Below are 6543 nucleotides of genomic sequence, written 5' to 3'. Positions count from 1 at the left end.
ACTGTAGCCCATCAGGCTCCTCTGTCCGTGGCAAGAATACTGGAGTGGATTGCCATTCCCTTCTCCAGGGGATCTTCCCATCCCAGAGACTGAACCTGCATCTCTTGAATTTCCTGCATTGGCAGGTAGGTTCTTTACCAGCTGAGCCACCAGGGAAGCCCCAATCCAATATGACTGGTATCCTTATAAAAAGGAAAAATTAAAGAACAAATTCCAAGTCTTGATTGTCCTGAGGCATCTCAGATCTTTTTTTTTTTAAAGCATAATGTGGACAGGACATGGATTAACAGCCAGAATTTTCAGGAGGACAGGGACAATTCTGGTAAACTTAACATCAGATTCTATCAAGACCATCTCATATAATCCATAAAAACAAGTGCCAAGTATTAAAAAAAAAAGTCAACATACTATATAGGAATAAATGTTAAGCCAGATCTAAAGTAAAATTAAAAGAGCAAGTTCTGTTTACTTTTAATTGTCAGAGACAGAACCAAGTGCAAATATTTCAAACATAGATTACTTTTAACACAAATTAAGCCAATTCCTGCCTTGCAGGTGGATTCTTTACCAACTGAGCTGTCAGGGAAGCCTAAATTAATACACATGACAATATTTCATGTCAGCCAATGAAGAGGTGTAAAGGACAATTTGTCATACCGTGTATTTAAATCCTTTCTGGTCTTCTTGAGGGAGAAACTATGAAAGAAAAATAACAAAGTAAATATCAAATTATTTTATGTATGAACCTTATTGTTGTTTCAATAGCGAAGGCATAGTTTGCTTAGCATGGTTTTCTCCTTAAATAACAAGGGCGTGAATGTAGGTAGTTCTTTTTGGGAAGTGGCCCCAAGAAACAAGAGCAAAGGGCAGTGGAGAATAAAGGAGGGAAGTGGGACAGCTAGCTGAAGGGTGCTTTCTTGAGCTGGTCACTGCTGCGGGCAGGGGGACTCTGACGAGCAGTGTAAAGTGTGCATCAGAATGGGCCATGGAGAGGCTGGAAAAGGGAGCACTCACGCTCATCCATTGCCTTGCATTCTCACTGGTCAAGAGTTGCCCTGTGAGCCTTAACTCCCCCTGTGTTTCCAGGCTGCACACGAAAGGGAATGTGAGAGGTACCCTACGGGTCCTTCAGGGTGGTGGCGGAAAGGCCAGAGGTGAGAAAGTAACAGATGAGGGGTGAAGCCAGTGTGAGGTGCAGTCAGGAAATGCCTGTGAGCAGAGGCACGGGCTGCAGCACTGTCTGTCCTGAAAGGTGAGCTGAGAGGAAGAGACAGGGCACAGGAGGGATTTGAGGCATCCCACCCGCCAGTTCTGACTCACTCATAGTGGCTGCCACAAGTCTGGTATTGAGAAGAATCTGGAAGCCAATTCTGGATATATCTGCAAAGAACCCAGCATCTGAGAGGAGGGAATTATGGCAGGTCTTAAGTTCATCCTCATGTTATATCATCTGGATATGGAGAGTCATGACTGCGTCTCCTTGCTTCCGTCTTTGAAAGGAATAATGGGAAGGAAGACATTGGCAAATGGAGCAGCCAGAAATTGACATAATTCAGCTCAGAATTCTCCCTTTCACAGGCATGTTTAGATATCACCACAAGGAGTAAAACACCTTGTGTTTGGGGCTTCTCTAGTGGCTCAGATGGTAAAGGATCTGCCTGCAATGTGGGAGACTCAGATTCAATCCCTGGGTCAGGAAGATCCCCTGGAGAAGGGAATGCAACCCACTCCAGTATCCTTGCCTGGAGAATCCCATGGGTGGAGGAGCCTGGCAGGCTACAGTCCATGGGGTCACAAAGAGTCGGATATGCCTGAGCAACTAGCAATTTCACTTTCACAAGTGTAAAACAGAAGAAATTTTGTTTATCAGTGTCCAAAAAAGTTTTTCATGGGTTGGATTGGCAGAGAATAACCAATTCCTTTGGTTTAGTTTGCTTTTGATTGACGAGAGTAAACCTTCAGAAGCATGGCAATGAGTGTTTTCTACATGAATGTCATCAGGAGAAACGATATCGACTTTTTAAAGGAGAGAAAAGCAGATTTTTGTGTTAGACAGTGGAGAAGGAAATGGCAACCCACTCTAGTATTCTTGCCTAGAGAACTCCATGGACAGCGGAGCCTGGTGGGCTGCTGTCCATGGGGTTGCACAGAGTCAGACACAACTGAAGAGACTTAGCATGCATGCATGCATGCGTTAGAATTCATAGATCTCTGAGTCTTCAAGTATTCTGTGTACAAGTCTTATTTCAGCTGCACACTCTTGCCATGTAGCTTTGGGACGTTCACCTCCTTCTTTAGTACTCGTGAGGCTCCTGGGATGAGAGAAGAGTACATTCTTCCAGGTGATGATTGTCGTCTGTCCTTCAGACTTCCCTTCCCCTGCCTTGCCTTAGTCACCCATCCATGTTTTGTTACCCGTGATGCCTGGCCTCTCCTTTCTTCATCTTTGCAAACTCCACCTTCTCCTCCATTCCTCGAGGCAGCTCCACCACACAGCTGGTGTTGTCACAGTATTTTAATGAAGATTTGGGGATAATAAAAGGATCTGAGTACAGATGAAGAAGCTAACTGAATGGCTGACTTCACTATTCGTAAAGAACTCAGCCTACTCATCCCTACTCAGGGGAATCCATCAGAGCCCTTTGCTCTCTCCCTGCCCGCAAATGCCTCAGGTTGCTGGGGTCTGCAATTTCCCATCTTCCCTTTCCCTCACTTTCCTGGTGTCCCTAATGCTTCCTTCCCCTCTAGTTGCCAAGGACAAGTCAAGAAGCCCTGTAACATTATTATGCAACCTAGTTTAGCCCCTGCTTTTTCTGTTTCTTTTTACCAGACCAGCCCACAGGCAGCTTTTCAATAGAATAACAATAAGACCCAGAGACAAGTCTTCCCAAATAAAAGTGATACATCCTGCTACTCATTCAGAACACAGCTCCAGTGTGTTTACTTTTTTTTTTTTAAGGCAATTTTATTTGCTTCCCTTGTAGCTCAGTGGGTAAAGAATCTCCCTGCAATTCAGGAGACCCGGGTTCGATCCCTGGGTTGGGAAGATCCCCTGGAGAAGGAAATGGCAACCCACTCCAGTATCCTTGCCTGGAAAATCTGATGGACAGAGGAGCCTGGTGGGCTGTAGTCCATGGGGTTGCAAAGAGTCGGGCACGACTGAGTGACTAACACGAACATGAACGAACAAACGAATTTTATTTTCTTCGTATATAAACATTAAGTCCAATTCTTTAAAATAGGCTTGGACCCGGTTTAAGTTTGAAATCCAAGGACTATTCCAGAGAAATGTCAGAATTTTGGATGGCCATAGAGACTGAGGCTGGTGGAAATAAGTTTTTAATGGAAGTTTTAAACTTATGTCCAAGCTAGAACAAAGGAAGGACATAAGGATTTTCCCCAAAAGTGCTAGAGAGAAACAAACACCAGAATTTGCAATTATGATGATTTTACTTACAAATATTATGGCATATTTGGTAAAATAAATAGATATTTTAGAATGAATTGAATATTTAGCCAGGTAAAAGAAAAGGTGAATAGGAGAACCACGGAACAGAACTGTTAAAAGTCTTGAATTGTACACTAAGACATTAAACCTTTTACATTGGGATTAGAAAATCCAGTTATTTCTCCAAGAGTTTGCTCCCCATTCCAACTTGAAATGGAATAAACCCCCTTGTGTGGGAGGTAGAATTTGAGGGGATTTATTTCTTCTCAAGTTGAAGGGCATTTGGAAAAAGCAGACCTTTGTTATTAATGCTCAAAAGCATCCAGGTGCTTTTTTTTTCTGTTGGCAATGCTAATGATGAAGTAAAGTGATTACAAATGACAGAGGAAAGAACTACCATCCTTCCAAGCATAAAATCAAAGCACTGCGGTTCAAATCACAATGAATGTGCTGAAATTAAAGCAATAGAGAAAGTCTAAGCAACTGCAAGCAAATAGTTACCATATTAGAATATTTCTAAGATCCTCAGTGAGAGGAAACTAGGGAATAAAAACAATCTTGAAAGTCATTCTGAAATTGGATTCATTTCCCATTCAAGAAATACAATATTCCCTTCAAAATGACTTTCCAAGTCAACAGTACTTAGAGAACTCTTCATGGTGCTTTTAAATGATACTCCTGTACAGAGTTCTTTCAGGAAATTGAATTTTTATTCTTCAAAGACCAAACTTGCATCCAGCATAGGTAGGAACTCAGGGGCAGATATCTCCAGAAATAACACTTTGCTCTGCCTTCCCTAAGAACTAACAGAGAACTGGCTCAAGCTGAAGAGTATGAGTTTGGGATTAGGGCAGGCCATGGACATCCACTCCACTGTGGGCCCTTATTGCCAATTCCTGCCATTCTGAAAATGATGTGTGCTTGGCTCCTTGCAGATAAAGTCCCCTCATCTTTGTAACTAGGACTTGTAGACGTTTGCACAGTGGTGTTAAACAAATTCTGTGACTTTGCTTGTTCCTCTCCACAGGTTATTTCTCAAGTCCCCACGTCCTATGAAATGCTGTTTGTAGAAATCTTTGCTGGCACTGGTTCCCATCTTGATGCCTAGGACTCTTCCTGGCCATTCTGGATGGTGTGACTGGCCAGCCTGCTGCCACCCAGAGCTTTTCCCTCTGCTCTATGTACCGTAGCCCCAGGTTAGGCAATGTCCTATCCCCTTGCCAGCATGAATTCCCCAGATGTTGTATTCCAGGTCAGCCAAGAGTTCCTGAACATTCCTTTCTCAGAGGAGAAAACGATTACTTAGCCTGATTGGAACATTTAAGGAGCCAGAGCCACCTCTACCTCTGTCAGCCTCACAATGGCCTTGTGGCCTCTTGCTTTGAATCTGTGATTAATGCTTTGACTTACGCCACAGTCTTTTGACTTAGGCTACCATCTAAGTCTTGATCTTATGTGACTCCCAGCTACATCTGGGTGACTTTTTATTCTGATTACCCATCTGCTGCTCACATGGAGAAGGAAATGGCAACCCACTCCAGTATTCTTGCCTAGAGAATCCTGTGGACAGAGGAGCCTGAGGGGCTGCTGTCCACAGGGTCGCACAGAGTTGGACATGACTGAAGCGACTTAGCATGCATGCATGCATTGGAGAAGGAAATGGCAACCCACTCCAGTGTTCTTGCCTGGAGAATCCCAGGGACGGGGGAGCCTGGTGGGCTGCCCTCTGTGGGGTCACACAGAGTTGGACACGACTGAAGCGACTCAGCAGCAGCAGCAGCAGCATCTGCTGCTCACTTTTCTCTGGGACTGACTGGCAGTACTGCTTCTTCCTACCCTTCTTTCCAGTGAATAGAGATGTGTCCTTGGGTAGAAGTCTCCACTCCCTCCTTACTCTACCATAGCCAGCCCCAGGTAGCTATTGACTGTGGCTCCTTCTCTGAGCTCATGTCGATGGCCTATCACTGTAACTACTGTGACTCCTTGTGCCCAGAGTCTCTCTGACTCTTCTCTGTCAGACCATCTCTGATTTTGCTTTATAAAATAGCAAATCAAAAATAAATAAAATAGCAAATCAATATCCAGAACAATAATATCATATAAGCTGTGATGAACAATTATGAAATGTCAATATTGGGCTTGTTATCTCTAAGTCTCGTGACTTATTACTATTATCTTATCCCCAAGGTAGGTCTCATTACTCCATTTTATTGATGAGAAAAATGAGTCTTTGGAAACTATATTACCAGAAAGTGGTAGAGCTGGAATCAGGCTGAGGTCTGGAATCAAAACTGAAGCACCTTCATTTTACCAGGTTGCCTTCCTTTGGAAAAAGCTATGGTATATTATCTTTAATCACCACCAATATTGTTGACTCTGTTTACAGATGAATATACAGAGACTTAAAGTCATCATGAGTGAGGAGTCCTATTAATAATAAGACTCAAATTTGACTCTGAAAACTTTTCTCTTTCCACTACAGGATGCTATGTTCCATGATGGCACTTACTACTTTTCAAGTTATATTCTTGCTTTGTAAACACTCAAATTTCAGCCTGCAACCAGTTTAAGTACCCCTATGATAAAGTCTCTTGTTATTGCATCTGAAACTTGGCTTGGACAGCACCTTCTTTCTCCTTCTGTTTCTCTGCCTCCTTCTTAGCTTCCCCTTCCACTTGTTCTTAGAATGATTCATCTTCCCATCTTTCGACAGGCATAGATTGTCCCTGAGAATGCTCACAGAACTTGAAATACCAGCCAGAATGTCAGCTTTAAATTACAGTGAGGAATGGAGCTATCAAGCTCTCCAGTGACTCATGTTTGTTGATCAGTACCCTCTCTCCCTGTGGGCAAATCTATGTGGGATGTTAAATTTGTAATTGGGAGATGGGTTGGCAAAATAAGAATTGGAACAAGAGCAATTAGTTGGGGTGTCTGGGTGTGACAGGGTTAAATGGTTCAATGCATCCGTTTCTGCATTTGAGATTTTTCTGTCACTGGCCTGGGCTGCCTGAATCCTTGGCCCAGGGTGCAGACTCTCAGATGCTGCTACTGTAGAGTGTTGAAAAGCGGTTACTGTGCTCGACATGTTAAAA

The sequence above is a fragment of the Bos mutus genome, chromosome 4 (genome assembly GCF_027580195.1).
Source record: "Bos mutus isolate GX-2022 chromosome 4, NWIPB_WYAK_1.1, whole genome shotgun sequence".
NCBI classification, from domain to species: domain Eukaryota; kingdom Metazoa; phylum Chordata; class Mammalia; order Artiodactyla; family Bovidae; genus Bos; species Bos mutus.
The sequence above is the reverse complement of the archived record's forward strand: the minus strand, read 5'-3'. Positions refer to the sequence as shown.